This window comes from Cataglyphis hispanica, chromosome 23 (assembly GCF_021464435.1).
Source record: "Cataglyphis hispanica isolate Lineage 1 chromosome 23, ULB_Chis1_1.0, whole genome shotgun sequence".
Classification (NCBI taxonomy): domain Eukaryota; kingdom Metazoa; phylum Arthropoda; class Insecta; order Hymenoptera; family Formicidae; genus Cataglyphis; species Cataglyphis hispanica.
This window is the reverse complement of record NC_065976.1, coordinates 3364539-3381813: the sequence shown is the minus strand read 5'-3', so window position 1 is coordinate 3381813 and position 17275 is coordinate 3364539. Positions and strand designations below refer to the sequence as shown.

Here is a 17275-nt window from a genome sequence, read left to right as displayed (position 1 = left end):
TCGGGGCAGCTTTCTTTAAAAAGATTATATATACGCATGGTAAAAATAACATCTTACTTCTTTCATTTTTTTTTTTATACCACACGCATGCATACGCATATATTTTTCGTCAATTCCATCGAATGATATTAAATAGCATGGAATACGTTGCGAAGTTTATTATTTTCTTTACATGTTGTATAATGTGTGAATAATTATTCAGAAACGTGTGCATTCCTAATTCGGCTGATAATTTAGAGACAATTTACACCGCGCTCATTATCTAGGTATTCGAAGCCGGCATTAATTACGCCATTTACCTTGCAGTTGTTTGCATAGGCGCGTAATTGTTTGGTTGATGATGTGAGGACAATTAGTCGCTAAATAGCTATTGAGCCTGAGGCTCCAGTTATGACGAGAGAATGTTCTATATCTCACTGTATATATACATATTATATATACACACATACATATATGCGTACACATATATATTTTTCTATTTATTTATTTATTTCTACAAGTAATTGGTTTTTTTAGAATTATCTCATAAGCAATCAATCGCAGTTAATCGAGGTACATGTCTAGCATACATTCTACACGTGACGTGCGATGGAATTGGGGGTGAGTACATTCAAGTGTCATAGGTCACGAATAACGAGGAGAGGAAATTGCGAGTCGATAGTTTCGTAAATTGCTTACAGCAGACGCGAATTTTTCCGAAGTGGTTCACCCCGTCAAAGAGAATTAGAGAGAGAGAGAGAGAATTGATTTTCCTCGACGATCTTTGCGAATTCGCTATTGCGGAAGAGAACGAGAAATGTTCGATCGCTTAAATTTAAATTCACGTTTCGAAATCGCGATACGAAGATCGAGAGAGATTTACTCTCCAATTTCTTACGATATTACGCGCAACACGAGCGCGTTAACGGCGGCAATTCCCGTCCTTATGATCTTATTTCATTCCAGGATAATTCTGATACATGCGTGAGCGCGAATCTCGAAATAGCGATAATTATTCGCATAGAGAACGTACTCGCGCGAATGCAAATGCATTTGTCATGGAAGAAAATGAATATGCCAAAATAAGATGGCGAACGTGAAGGCCGCGTTATTTCGTGACTAAATAGCGCAACGGAGTAAGCAAAAAAAAAAAAAAATATTCTTAGGATTGCGTCGTGACAAATTTTTAATTCTAGCTTCTCGTTTTTACTCGCATACAATGATGCATTTAATAAAATATAATTTGAAAATAAAAGAAAATTGGTGGAGAAGAAAATATTCAAAATGTTTGGAAATAAGGTGAGAGTTCAAGTAATCTATAAATGAATATTTTAATATATTTTTGATTTATAACGATTTATAACGATTAACTCTCTTTAAATAAATATCTGGAGTTTCTAACTCTACGCTGCTATGATACTAATCTCTTCAATTACGCTTGCCGTGATACATCATTTGTAATCGACGCGACTTTAATGTGCATATGTATATGCGCGTGCATGTACATTCGCCGCGACGTGCATGCAAATGTATTGTGATTCTTTCTCGAGCTTGTTCGGAAAAACGAGTTCGCTCTATGTATGTAGCACTTAAGAGAGAGATCCTTTTAGCTTTTAGCTCTCCTTGGAGCTTCTCTAACCGTTGTTAAGAACACGCCGATGCTAATTGCATCTAATGTATGGGAAAGTTGCATTCATCGCGTGGGTCGCGAAATAGCATCCTCGCGTCAAGTTTTCTCGCTTCAAGAAGCCCCGATCTCTGCTAATAATCGCCGCTCTAAGGGTCGGGATAATCTGGGAGAATCTTTCGAAGAATCCGCTCACACGCCGTGAAAGACATTCTCTCTCGATAATATATCGATCGCTGTAAATCTATTCTCGTTCCCTGTAACAAATCAAGCGGCAACAATGCGCGATACTTTGCCCTCGTTCGAAATTGAGAATTAGCGAATAAAAATATTTCAGTCCCATCTTCTTTCGCGACGTTTTAAATTTTCTTAGGAAACTACATTACTTAACAAAAAAAAGTTGATAATACCATTACTCGCAAATACTTTTATCCATGAATGTATTTTATTATTATACAAATTTTATAGATTAGCCTACTCTAAATTTTATGAAAAATTACACGGACGTACGTACGCGTGTAGTAAGCAGCGAACTTTAGTTAGGGGCCGAAAAGTTCATTGAGGAGCTCATCAACCTCGCGAACTCGCCGCACGCTTGCTCGCACGAGGTCAACCGTGCTCGGTCACGAGACAAGAGGGATGATAATGACGTAACGCGATCGTGTGACGTATCGTCCCGGCATATGTAATATTTATAAGTTTCACAAGCATACACTTTTCTACCTTCACTATCCTTCCCCAACAGCTGCTCAACGATACCTAGATTTAATCACGTGCGCGCCGATACTACTTTCGCCGTTGCCTCATGATTATGCATTTGGGTGCAAAAGACCGCAAGTGCATTAATTATCGACTGGTTCCGCGGAAACGCCCGCGTTAATCGCACCGGTAAAGTACCGTTACAATCGGCATGACTCACCGCTCGAACTGAGCGACAACTCTATTATGCAACCGAAAAAGTTCATACGATTTTTTTGACCAGTGCATTTTTAATCTCTCAATTTTTTTTTATCTATAGTATATGTACGTATTTTTTCAATGTTTTTAATTATATATATATATAACGTACATATTTATTTAACGAGATAGAATTCTACAATTTTTAAGATGCAATTACTAGTGTTTTTTATTTTTAACGCGATGTTTTTCTTTTTCTCTCTTTTTTTTTATTTCCCAGAAAAAGCAGATTTTCTTAAAAATTTGCATGAGAGAGAGAGAGAGAGAGAGAGAGAGAGAGAGAATACGCTTTCTCGAAATTATCTCTGATATTTTTTAATGAGATATATTAAGGAGAATGTAAATTCGATTACATCTTTTTGCGCTTTCTACCTTATGTTTCATTCGGCGAGAAAAAGTAAGTGCGTATCTGAAGTCGCTTATGTAATTTGGTTAAGCCTAAGTGGTAGAGCGTACTTTCACAAGGACTCTATAATAAATTACTTATTGAGAACATCGAGTGCGTTTTCGTAGCATTAAGGTAAAGAAAGTAATAACGAGAAAGTATCTGGCGGAAAAACCTTTGCTTTACTCCATGCCGTTTCTTTTATGTGTTTCATTCATTGTCTATTTCTCGCCCGCGGAGACAAAAGTCTATTGTTTGTAAATGACGTTACTGAATAGACGGTGAAAATTTAACAGACATATTCGTGTCGCGAATGTTTCTTGATAATTTAAAACCTTTTATACGCATTTTATATCTTTTATGCACACAGGGTGTCCAGTAATAATCATATCACTTTTTGTGTGCGAGTAGAGCGAATTAAATTGAACAAGATAGTCCTTTATCTGATTGTGATTCTCGCGATAATTAAAGAGAAATTAATTTTAAAAAATCGACCAATATACGGGGGCGATTTTTTACAAGTGCGCGGCGAGAAAAAAATATCCTATTGTTACGTGTAATTGTTAGGCATAATATATAATTAAATGCTTGACGATTAATAATCCCAACGCTTCATCGTGCGCTTAATAACCACGCAACAAAATGGGCTGTCTCTTTTTGCCGCGCGCTTATACTGGCTCAGATTGGCCTACTTTTTTAGATTAAATTTTCATTAATTATTGTAAAGATCGCAAAAAACGATAGAGAATTTTCTTACACAGTTTAACCCACTCTACTTGCACACGAGAGGTGATGCAATTATTATCGGACATCCTATATGTGTGTATGTATATATATATATTGTACAAATTAAGATTTAATTGTTAATTGATTATTAAAAATAATGAGATGAAATAAGATCGAATAATTAATGTTAAATTATATAAGACAAATGGCACGTATAAGTATATAATTGTCCGTACTTTAATTGCGGCTACTTTAATGACATACCGCACTCATTAGAGCTAAGTTAGTGCCGCCATCTGTCGGCAAACAGTATTGCCATAAGCGGCGAAGCCCATTATAAGTATTTTGCTTGCCATTAAAAGAACAAGACGGAATTTCTTCCTCTTATGAGCTCGCTACATATGAATTATACAATAAATTATTGACAGAGGCATAAAATGAAAAGCGAACATTTTTATCATTTTTTAAAATATTTTTTAAATTTTTTCTAATCTTTTTTAAAATATTTTTACTTATTTTTTCTAATCTTCTTCTGCGTATTCTACTTTTCCATTTCTTAAATAGCCTTCGGGGAATCTCGATGTATTATTAGGATCTCTATTCAGCCACGGCTCTCTGTTCTTTCTTTTTTTTTTCCTTCCTTCTCTTTCTCTCTTTCCCGTGATTCGCTCGGCGATGCAAACTCGATGCTCGGCCTGAGACGCAGATAATTGCGCCGCGTGAAACCCTTTGGACGCGCCGGAATGTAAAACTCCTTTACTGTATGCGGACGGAAGTCAGAAAGAAGGAGGCAGCACCGACCGAAGAATCTCACGCGATCCTTTGTAACGCGAATCATATCGCGCGATAATTGTTCCCACGATTCCGATAGCCGGTTGATTCCTGAGTGATATTATTGGCGTCGCAGCATATGATTGCAAAAAAAAATTATTTATCGCTCGAAAACTCAATTACCAAAGTAATTCTCAGCTGCGTATCAATTTAATGAACCTGCATATCTACAGAAATATCTATTTTCGTTCGATAATCTTTGATTCATAATTTCTTATATGTGTATGTAGTCTGTGAAATATCATGTATATTTCGAATAGAAAATTGATATCTCATTGTCAATCGAATCAAATGGATGTGATTGGTAGGATCGAATTCGTAGACTACGTCTGTTAATGCGATGTAGTTATTTGAATTGTATCTTCAAATCCCTCTTCGATTTATATCTCCTTTGAAGTAAATGACTTGTATAAAGCAAAGAACAGTTATACGATACCTGCGATATCACTCGACGTGTCTGCTCCGCCACTTGTCGTATATAGTTTCATAAGATCCCCTTGCTTCTATGGACTGATCGTGGAGATTGTAGAAATGAGAGATAGAGTGAGGTTCATCGACGTTAACGCTTCGCCTGCAATCTGCCGAGGGGGAATCATTATTAAAGGAATCGAGCTCAGCTCGAAGCGCGAATAGATCTACGTGCAAAGAATACGCTTGCCATGCATGAAAGTATATATCCGTATTTAAGCTTGTATTTGTATCTTATCTACATTTTTCTTATCTTATTTACATTTTTAGATTTTTATTTTTTATCTCAGTTGCACATTTCGCTAGATATCGCCTGCGATATGCTACGTTGGGATTGATATAATATTCCGCTGAAAGATAAAGCGAATTGGGAGAAAACTGTGCAGCAGATTTTTCTGTTGCACAGTCTTTGAAAAGCGATATCGACGATTGGAAAAACACGCGAGTTTCGCGCTCCAATTATTTCGGCCTTAGTCATCGCTCGAAGTCACGCTGACCCCGATAATACCACTTACAGCAGCAGAAGGAACCTGTGTCGCTACGAATTTCGTAATTGCCGACGATAAGCCGCGCAATTAATCCTCGTGAATAAATCTCAATATTCAGAATAACTCGAGATTCGTAGAAAGCAAAGCTAACAAACTAGATCTGACCAAATTTCAGAGTTTTAAATTTTCCACGTTCTGTTTGTAGAAAAATTTACTGCGCTTTTGACAATTTCTACTCTCTAATTTCTAGCATAAACGTTCGCCAACGATCTATGTTATTTTCTCCCTTTTACATTTATTTTATATAATTTTTTCCAATAAATATTTATTTAAGAGATTCGAGTAGAATCTCTTAAATAAATATTTATTGGAAAAAATTATATAAAATAAATGTAAAAGGGAGAAAATAACATAGATCGTTGGCGAACGTTTATGCTAGAAAAAAAAAATCTCTTCGAATCGAGGATCTTAGCCTCTACATTCTGAACCTTCTTCGAGATCTTCGAGATGAGAGAAGCTAATCAACGCGCATACCGCGGGTGGTGGTCCATCGTTGCGGAAAAAAGCAATAAAAAGCGACGACGGCCAATAATCCTTGTAACTGTATGCTTCCGCCGTATTCTCTCTTTCTCTCTGCCTTTTCCACGGTTCAGCGAATCCCAAGTTGCTAGTTTCCTGGCGAATCTTATCGTATATTTACCCGCGAAATCGCCGTCCGCCAAGAGGAAACGCTCGACGCGCCTTTTCCTCTAATCAGCTTCCTAAAAAAAATCCGGCTGAATTAGCTCCTGAATTTTATGGGCACGCTATCAACGTGATGGAGTGCTCGATTAATTAATCGTTTTATTATTTTAAAATGAAGATACGTATATCGCTACCATGTGCCGATAAATAATATCGATTAAAATCAGTCAATTTTTGTGGTTATTCTTTTTTGCATTTATTTATATCCGGGTATCTACCACGACTCGGTGCAGTCGTTGATCTTTGAATAGTGAAGAGAAAAACGTTATTTCTCTCTTCGTATTTTTCTAAGCGTAACGATAGATATCCATCGATGCCAAATAGTTACACCTCCTTGCGTTTCAACGGTTTCTGAACTTAAGAATCGATTCGTTCCACGTCCATTCATAATTATTTACGTTGTCGAACTTTTATCGAATTTACTCTGATCAGCAAAAACGTCCAAGATTCGCTAAAAAAAAAAAATTTGCGCGATAATTTAACGCCAGATAGGCAATATCCTCGCGCAAGAGAAACATAAAAGAATTCATTAAGAGAACATATATTTTTTTTAATTTATTGTTTTATAATTAAAGGCAGATACATTTTCTACGTGATACCTACCTTCCCGAATTAATCCTGGAGTCCTATCTATCTCGAACCCGAGATATTTACGCAAGAATTCTCCAGCCCGTTTCAGAGATTATTGCAAGATTTTTTTTTTTCCGAGGCTACGAAAGTTTCGCGCGGATGCTTGAAAACAATAATTCATAATTAAAGGGATTAAAATTGACCGATGAGATAACGAAACTGCACGACGTAACAATAACGTGAAAAAATAACGAGCGTCGTAATTATTTTTTTTTTTTATTCTTTCCGTTATCCATGGATCGATGATTAATTTCGCGATTGGCTTCTGTTCCGATCGATCGATCGATCGATCGATCGATCCCAGAGCGGGGGAGTACGAAGGTCGCGCAAATCGCGCAACTGCCGGGATAACGCGAGCGGGGCCCGAAGAAGTTCCCAGCTCTCGGCGATCAGTCTTCCGCGAGACTTCGGGCCCGAGGTCAGCCGGTAAGAGTGTGTTCGTCGATCCAAAAGGGGAGACTTACTTACGGGAACGATCTCTCGATCTTCGTGCGATCCGCGCGTGAGCGCAAGCGCGTTCCTCTCGCTCTCTCCGGTTTTCGGACTTTTTGCACACGCGAGATCGTCGCAGTTTGTTGCGTCGCAAATGCAGATCGGGCTGCGAACTGACGGGAAAAATCGAATACGCACATGGTGATGCATTTTTCGCACGAGGGAAATCACGAACGCAGTCGGTCGTGCTCACGCAGAATTTTCTCTTTTACTTTTCTTTTATTTCTCCGCCAACGTGCGAGGATTTTGCAAGTGGAGTTACAAGCCGATGAATGATATGATATTTTGTCGAGATGTGTTTATTTTCTCATTCGTGAAATTGAATTTCAAAATGCAGAATAATTCAAATTATAATGAAATAAAATTTAAACTCACATTTATACCGATTTAATAATACTGATATTTCCGTACTAAAAGTCTTGTAAGAGAGGATTAAAACAATGAGTCAATACATAAATATCGCGAGACATACTCAGATAAAGACACGAGATATCACTTATATGCAACTTGAGGAATCAACCACGTTTAAAACATATTAGGACAAAATTAACTCGCCATATTGTCTAACCATTATAATTTTTTTAAACCGAAAAATACATTTCAATATTCTTTATTCAAAAGGAAGGATAAAATTATTTACTCTTTTAAAATATATCCAAAATATTCCCAAAAAATACTTATACATTACTCTGTGGAATTTTCTTAATATCATTCAATCTGTCAAGTTAAAAAATCGGTGTCTTACAATAATATTATACAATATTTCACTTAAATATTTTCAATCACATAGAAATGAAAGAAACCGGGCAGCGTTAGTGGTACGTACGGTCCTGCTATCGGCACTTACACTATCGGAGCTCGTCGTACGGTAGTAGGCGCTCGGAACGGCTGTGGCTGGTTGCTTCGTGAGTCACGAACGTTGGCCGCGCCGCCGCTCGCTTTCGCCGGCATCGCGGTGCGGCAGTCCGGTCGTCGTCGTCGTCGTCATTGACGCGCGCGCGAACCCGCTTTCGGGCCGCTTTCGTATATCTCGCCGACCGGATGGAGAGACAGCCGAGCCGAGCTGAGCCGAGACGAACCGAACGACAAGAGCGCGCACCGCATCTCAGTGCGTCACGCCGCGTGTCACGAGTGCTAGTTGCCACGCCGTGTGCTCCGATCGCCGTTTCTTTTTTTTTCCTCTCTCTCTCTCTCTCTTTTTTTCTCTTTTTTTCTCTCTCTCTCTCCCTCTCTTCTCCCGCGTTTTTCGGCAGACTCGTTCCGCGAGTGGTCCCTCGGGTCCTTGGACCCTCGCGAAGACCCGCGATCACGCCCGAAGTTCTTTATCAGCGGGAGAGCGATAATGTGATGGTGGCGTAGCAGGTCGACGAAGGAGATATCGGAAAAAGTGGGCGCCGTTTCTCTCGCGAGGAATACCTCGCATGGAAATTTGAAATTTCTTTTACTTCGACGACGGTGGCGATCGTAGTAAGTTGTGATAATAGTGACACGGTGTGTTTAGGTGTGGCTTCGTTAAATTGTGCTCCGATTGAGCTCTCGCAATGTGTATCTTTGTGTGCGACGGATCGTGCAGGATAGACAGAGGGAATTTATGTAATTACGATGAGAATATAAAGTCCTTAACCACGTATAAAATATTGAAAGAGAATCTCGTTTTTATATTTATTATTAATAATTATTAAAACCTAACACAATTTTTAATATTTCATCTAGTTTCGTAATTCGATAGAATTACATAACACGCAGAAAAATGTCTGGAATATACGAAAAGTTGAATCAGCCTGCAGATCCTTGCTAATACAACAAACAAACTGTGTCCTTAGCAAGGTTAGCTCGCGCCGAAGATTCCGCGTGTCGACCTCGCCGAGCCAACAAGAGAAGAATAAACAAATTCGCGCGATTTTACGGCGTTACATCACGCCGTGTCGTGTTCAAACACACAGAATCGCCCGATTTACCTGAGTAAACCACAAAGGCGCGTACTCGGTTTCATCCGCGACACATAAAACAGCTCATCTATTATAAACGATCTGAATGATAATTCCGCATTGTTCCCAAAAAAAAAAGACCCACGGACGCGTCCTCTGCGAATTTCGCGTAACGAATTAATTTCACGGTACGGTGGTGTTAATTGCACTTAATTTACATTACAAATCAGATTTACAAGAGTAATCCACACACACACACACACGATACATATTTATATTCTATTCTTATCATTTATATAGATCGAAATTATCTCGCTTCGAAAAACGAGAAAATAAATAAATAAATAAATAAAATTAAAAAAAAATAAAAATAAAAACACCTTTAAAAATTAGCGCAAGCAGCGCCCGAAAACGTTTCGCATTATTACCATAATGATTCTAAAGGCCATTTCACGTTAAAAAATTTTAGTCGTAATCATAAGGCCGTAAGAAAATTGATCAATCACAATCAAACATTTTAAAACATAATAAGAATGTTTGAACCGTGATTGGTTGATTTACTTACGGCTTTACGATTACGATTAAAATTTTCTCGCCTATGGTTAAAGTGATCTCTTCTTTCTCTGTCTCTTTCTTTTCTCTTTCTCGCGCGAATTAGAGGTGAACGAAAGAACAGACAGACGGGGAAGCACGTGGATAAGAATTAACGGTTTATATAATCACTCATATTATTCCACGTGTAATTAGAACGAGAAATCTGTTTATTACCCTCCGTGATATTACGCATATCGCGCGCGACTCTTCGAAGAATTTTCTTTCCTCCAGTGATTCGGCTCTTTGTTCAACTTAACAATTTACCCTCCCACTAATAATGTGTAATCTGGATTAATGGCCTCCCGGAAAATGATGCAAACTTTATCGCTCGGGAAAATAATGATTGGACGATCTTACGCGAGCCGCGTAATCTGAATGAAATTTGAAAAGTGTGAAATCTTTTCTCACTTTACGCTAAACTTGTATAAGTTTATTGCAGTGTTGAACTGTGTGATAAGAAAGATATATTATTATGTTTATCGTAAATTTTTTTTTTTTCATCATACACGGTTTGATGATACATGAAAGGAGGAAAATTTTTTATAAAAGTTGCAAGGTTTTTCTTAGAGGAAGAAAATTGATTACGCATGTTATTATCACTTTATCATGTCTGCTATTATGTTGAGTATATCATCGGACGCGATAAACTTATTGAGACATAAATTAGCTGTTTATCATTCTATCGATTATTAAAGATTCTTGTGCGCTCGAGAATCCTGTTCTGCTTATGTTAATTGAAAGTAATACGTTCTAGCCAGCTCGGTGTTTACACGCATAATTCGCAGCAATTGATTTCTTGTCAAGTTAACGGCGACCGTATTCTCGGAGATACAATGTGTAAAATGCTTTTTGTCATTTACATTTAATGGAGCGTTGCTATCACTTTTTAATTCAACAGAATGTGCGCGATTTTGTCTTATCGAAAGCAAAAAAGCGCTGCGACTACTCTCAGATTGCACCAGCGCCGCTTAATCATAGTTATTGTCTGTGTGCATAAACCAATAGCACGTCTAAATAACACGTTATAGCTGATCTTTTCAGGACGAAGTCCAGTGTACGCATTGTTTAACATAAATTAACGTTGCAATCTTCCTTGTGTATGGAATTCCATGCATTAAAATTACAGATTTCTATCGCGTATAAGTAATCATTCGTATAATTTTTTTTTTTATAATGAAAATTATTTGATTAATTTATTTTAGCGGAAAAGTTATAAAAAGACTTATGTTATATAAATCAAATTCTCTCTTTTTTTTTTTTATTTATAACTATACACAATAAAAAATGTTCTAAACATTTGAACATGTTTTTGTCTGAATTTTCAGATCTAGGTGTCTGAAAGAAATTTCAGATAATCTGTCTTAATCATTAGAGTTTCTTTTTTCTGAAAATTCAGAATAGTGTGCCTGAAAATTTAGACAGCATTCTATCTGAAAATTCAGACAATGTGTCTGCAAAAAAGCAGACACATTGTCTGAAGTTTTAATCAATTTTTTTTTTTACAATGTAACGATATCTACAATGCGAAGAACACTTGGTATTGCTGTAATATGGGGAGAAATTACACTGATCGCGCTCCGAGTAGCATTAATCAAGAGTCGCTGGCGCAACCAACGAGCTTAAGAGAGATGCAATCGTGGCGATGAGAGTTACTTGAACGAAAAGAGCGACGAGCGCCACAAGGGTCTTGGGTTTATCGCGCTCGTGAACGACCCCGGCGTATATATCAGCGGGTTTAATTGCAGATTCGGCGGGGAAAGTTTGATTAAGCGGCTATTATTCTCCCCGGCGAGATAACGCGCAATCTGCGAGTCAAATGCCCGTTCGCGTTTCCCGTTTTGCTCGCGCGGAACAAAGGGAAGTTTGTTTTTCGGTCGCGAGGGCAGCTTTGTTTCTCTTCTTCCAGCGATGATGCACGCGCGTTGTCCAAAATAAGGTATCAAAGCGAGCGAAAAAACAAAGAAAAATGCACGCAATAAATCACAAGCGATTGTACCTCTGCTGTAAAACTCGGAGCGTTATAGTCGTGGACTCCATTAATTAAGCAACTGCGATACGCTTAGAGATATATCCCTGCAATAAGATATTCTTATCAATATTTTTATATATATGCAGATATCGTGTTACCGGAAATTTCACCGCAAAATGCTTTGAAAATATTTTACGTTCATTTGTAGAGCTAGACATTCGAGAGATGTAAGCTGATGTGAATAGATTTGCTCGACGGGATTCAGTTTCTTTGTTCTTTTTTTCTTTTCTCGACGACATAAGGCGATTTCTTCTCGTGAGAATTTAATTGTCACATCGTAATTACCCGCTTCGTTTACTCGATTCGCCTAGTCTTCTTCTCGGCTGACAGAAGCGACGCGCGAGCTACTCGAGTAGTATTTTATATTTGTTACGCTCGACAATAGAAGTCTTGAGAATGCCGCCGTATAGTAAAAAGACAATAAAATCACCACGCGTCTTTTCCATTCGCATCCTCGACCGCGGGTCGACCATTAAAAGGCTGAGTGCGCGAAATATCTCCAGAACAATCAACTTCGACTATGGTACTCGATGATTTGTGTATCGAAGGATTTCGTGATGCAATAGTTATATAGCTGATACGGTTTAAATATGGTTATAATTCGCAGAAAAGGCCTACATGTCACAATAAATATTGATGACAGTTTTGTGTTGACACACATTTTGCTTTGTCGTTCGCTCCAAATGGCATTTCCATTATCTTGCACAATGTATGAAATTAAAATTTCTTATCAGCAAATGTGCATTGCTTAATAATTGTTACGATCGATTTATATATGCAATGCTTATTTACTTACGCGCGAATATGTAAGATCGTAATTTTTCGAAATCTTAGATTCACAATAAAGTTCATCGCGTTAAAAGGCACTTAAAAAAAGAAAAAAAAAAAATATGCAGGAAAAGTATTTCTTGTTTTTTATGGATCATAAATATTCGCGGATATCGTTTGTTAGCGTTTCGCAAAGCCATCGCCTTGGCATATAAAATATTTTGCAATGAAAAATTAACCTATGTGAACATGGCATCCTGCTTTTAAGGAATTAAATTTTTAATACAGAAAAATATTGTATTTCGTTTACAGTGGTTTGTAGTGACAATTTCATTTGTAATCAAAGCCATAAAAATACAGCATTTTGAAAAATATCTCAAATTTGTTTGCAATATGTTTTTCAAAATTGTTTGTGATTGTTGATTTGAAGTATTTTTTAAATTGACAAAGTTAAAAAGTTTTACTAATTCATGATTGATATCTTTAACTTAAGATATCAACGATTATTTTATCTTAAATCGAATGACAATTATTTTTTCAAAGCACTGTATTTTTTATGGCTTTGACTACGAACAAAATTATTGTTATTACAAACTACAAACAAAATAATATATAATAATATGTAACATAAATAATGTATATATAATAATAATAATATAAAATAAACAATAATTATATATATATATAATTATGAGAATTTAATTTATTTAGTTTATTAAAAGGATACAGTAATTATATAGATAAAACATTCTTGAAATATGTTATATTAGAACATTTTTTTACGTTTTTGACGATGGAATAAAAACGATTTTTCCAAATACGAATCTGCTCGTGTCAATTTGTCTCGGTAGCCGCATATGTATGCGAACATTTTCCCGTGATTGCAAGTATTTGTTATGTCGAACAAAAGATCTCGCGCCTAGCTATCGCGCTAATCGCAGGTCGCGCATCGCAGCACAACTGCAATCCTTTATTTTTTTTTTTTAACGGACGAGGTACATTCACTGGCGCGGCATTTATCGACATTTTACATTTCATTTATATATATCTCGAACGAATATACTTTAAATCAGAAATTAATATTGAATACACAAGAGGATCAATGCAAGATGTTAGAATTGAAAAGAATGAAAGACATTTTCATTATACTTTATTGCGACGCAGAAAAAGCGAGGCTAATTTATTTCAAACTAAAATCATTATCAGATTGGAAAAAGTGCGTAATCCATTACAATTAAAAGATTAAACTAGACGCTGCTCGCTTCGAATGCCCGTACTCTTAACAACATCATTCGCTCGGAAATTGGTGATCGCGCGGTCGCACTTTTATAGCCTTCGTCGACGCTTTTAGAATTTGTTCCTTCGCTGCGGTAACGGGGCCCTGCCGGAAATGAAGACGTTCTCCATCCGGCTGGTTTTTCCGAGTGCAACGCGCGCGCGAGACGATGGATGGGCCTCGTCTCGCTCTCCATAAAGGACATTGTCAAGAGGCGGTGGTTATCGCGCGCGAGACAGCGCGAGCGTGGGCGTCTCGAGGAAGTGCCTTCTTCGCTTGTTTGGACGGCGGCATCATTCTCTCACTTTTAACGTATTTCTTTTTTTATCCGCCCGGCAAAATACCGGAATGCATTATTACCAACATGGGGATACGCGTGCATTCTTTCACTTGATCAATCCTCATGCGTATGCCTTTGAAAATAATCTAGTCTTCCGTTTCTTGGCTTTTCTTTGGGTGTACTTAGCTAGCGGAATGAAAATACCGTAATCATATGAGAAAATTTAACGAAGTCAATGATGAAAGGGATGTAAAGAAACCATTTTTTTAGTAGAAAAATAAAAGTTGAAAAAACCGGTTTCTTTTATTGAAAAAAAGACAAATTTTGTTTTTTTTTTCCATTATTTTTTTTTAATATAATATTATTTTTCTTTATTTTTTTTGTCGTCATAAAAAAAACTAAAGTTTTATATTCTTAATTTATTTTTTTTTTTTTTTGAAAATACTTTTAATGAGTTAATGAGACTTTTGTGGCAACCTCGACATGATTCGGATGATTTTTAATTAGATGCAAAACAAAAATTTTTATTAATTAAAAATAATAATTACACAACTGTATAGTCAATTAGAATGCAAGCTACATTTAAAATAATAATAGTTAATTCAAATCTATCAACCAAAAAATTAAAAATAATGAAAAATCAGTAATCAAAATATAAAAATAATAAATATCTGAAAGATACGAGGCTTGTTTTTTTTTTTTTTCTATTTGTATCTCTAAATGAAAATAATCGTTATCGTTACATAACGTTAAGAGGCTTAGTAGCATTCTGGGATTCTCGTGAAATTAAATTAAATCTTGTCGTCGATATAACTTCCCCCTATATCGTTAAAAAATTTCTAAATTACGGTTAGAACGCGCCGTTATTAATTTACACAATAAAGTTTACATCGTCGGAGTATCCTCTGACCATCCTTAACTCGCGCTCGGGCCACGTCATACCCCTGCTTTCTCGACCGCAAATCCTCGTTTGCTGAGGCCGGTCATTTCGTCCGCGGACCTCTAACGAAGTCCTTCGCCGGTATGCACGCGGCGCGACGGCGCATTGCGTGTCGCACGCGAGAGTTTCGAACAATGCCAGCTCTAACACGCCGAAGCCTCTACTTACACGTTAGTGAGTCTCTACTAGACCACACGTAGTGTTGGACGAATTTTTTTTATCTGATCTAAGAAGAGGAGAAAATTGAAAAAAAAAAAAAGTTTTTAGACACAATTTTTTTTTTGTACGCTTACGTTAAATTATAGATCCTTTTACTTCTATTTCGATTTGAATTCGGACCATGTTACTTCGTATTAATCAGGTATGAAACTGCGTGACACACACGTTTCTCCCATTTGCATAACAAATCGGAATTTTTTATTTCTCGTCGTTTTTTCGCCTGGTGTGCCCGACAAAAACAGGTTTCCTTGGAGCATTCTAACGAGGAACATGGTGCAGCCGTGGTAAAGTTCACGTCCGTCGCGGCGACGGGTCAGCGCGCGATGTGCCGTCATTCGGTGATTAATGACTCGCGCTTTCTTGCCCGCTTGCTTTTAACGCGCTGACACTGACATTATGTCTCGAAGAAAGGCGCTCTGGCGAGCGCCCAAAATACTCCCGAACACGCTTTATGACACGGGACTTTTGGAAACACTAAGCTGCTAAATTTGTTCGCTCGTACGCGAGGCAGGTTGGAGTATCGAGCCGCGTTCTCGAGTGTCTCCTCCTGAACCGTTTCGATCGGCATAAATTATCCGGCTGACTCGGCTTGCACGTATAAGGATTATGCGGTATAATATTCCACGAATCGTTGTAAAGAGATTGCGGAAAATGACTTTTCTTTTATATAATTTTATTATGTATGTTATATTTTTATGGCGAATTTCAATCTCGAATTTTAGCAAAGTTTTCTTTAATTTTAATCAATTAGTCAAATAATTAGTGGATAAAATAATTCCGATGAAAAGCTTAGAATTAATAAGAATAAAATTAAAATATTTAATGTGTTCTAAGTAAAATACACGAAGTGCGAGATGCTAACTTTTATAATTAAATTTTTTTTTTTTTCGGAACAAAAATTAATATGCTTGTTGCGCGAGGTGTGGCAATGAGCGAATAAAGGCGCGGAAATAGTATGAAACGTGCGTACTTGAGTTTATTAGATAAACGAGAAACGTACGCGATTTAAGTGGCTCGGTTAATTCGCATGCATCTGTGCCTCTTACGACGCGTATGCAAATTTCGCGTTTCTATCTCCCACTTGCCGTAGCTCCGTATATAGATGGCTGCGTAATAGATTTTGCCGCAATTATATCGACAATCATATTAAAGCTTCAAAATATGAATATATATCTTTTTTTTTTCATCTATACTTTAGAAGGATTTGAAAGAAAATTGCGTTATGTTAATGCGAGAAGTAATGTGACACATATAAATAAATCATATCGATTTTTGTTTGAAATTTTAAGAAATTGATAAAGGAATAATAAAAAATATATTTGATGAATATATATATATATATATAATATTTATAAATTATTATATATATATATATATATATATATATATATATATATATATGTATATATGTATGTATTTGCAAATATTGTTTACTATTTTTATATTATTCACTTTAAATTTCGAGAAAAAAATTGATTTAATTTATTTACACGTATCACACATTTCAGTGTCTCGTTAACAAACTATCAAATCTTTCAAAACAGAAATGAAAGCATTAATTAATTTTTTAATGGCTCATTTCAGCATCGATTAATGTTAGATATAAAATTCTTATTATGTTGAAAATTTAAAATTGTGCTTTCATACGGGAATAAGATATAATTTACATTTCATCGTTGTCCTATTTCACATTCGTACCCGGGGATATCGATAAGAAAATTAATGATTTGCGCCATTTTTATTACACTTTTAACGTTCATTTCTCGATGTATTTTATCATTTGGCGATTTTATTGTACCTATATATATATATATATATATAAGATTCCCGGTGCGATGATCGCAGAACCGGGTCTTAGATGGACACGCTATCGCTTATCAGCATCTACCTCTGATAAAAACGATGTAACGAAGA

At 36.6% G+C, this 17275-nt stretch overlaps 1 protein-coding gene across 16 annotated transcripts in view; it reads left to right on the top strand.

Moving 5' to 3' along the window:
- The window catches only part of LOC126857805 (serine/threonine-protein kinase MARK2-like), an 88964-nt gene that overhangs the window by 40559 nt on the left and 31130 nt on the right, over positions 1–17275 (top strand). For 3 of the 16 annotated variants that reach the window (XM_050607552.1, XM_050607549.1, XM_050607550.1), the window contains exon 1: positions 8371–8794. The exons of 3 other annotated variants lie outside the window; for them this stretch is intronic. The gene's annotated coding sequence lies outside the window, so the exon portion shown is untranslated. 10 more of the 16 variants (XM_050607555.1, XM_050607558.1, XM_050607551.1 and 7 more) reach the window with 8 other exon arrangements.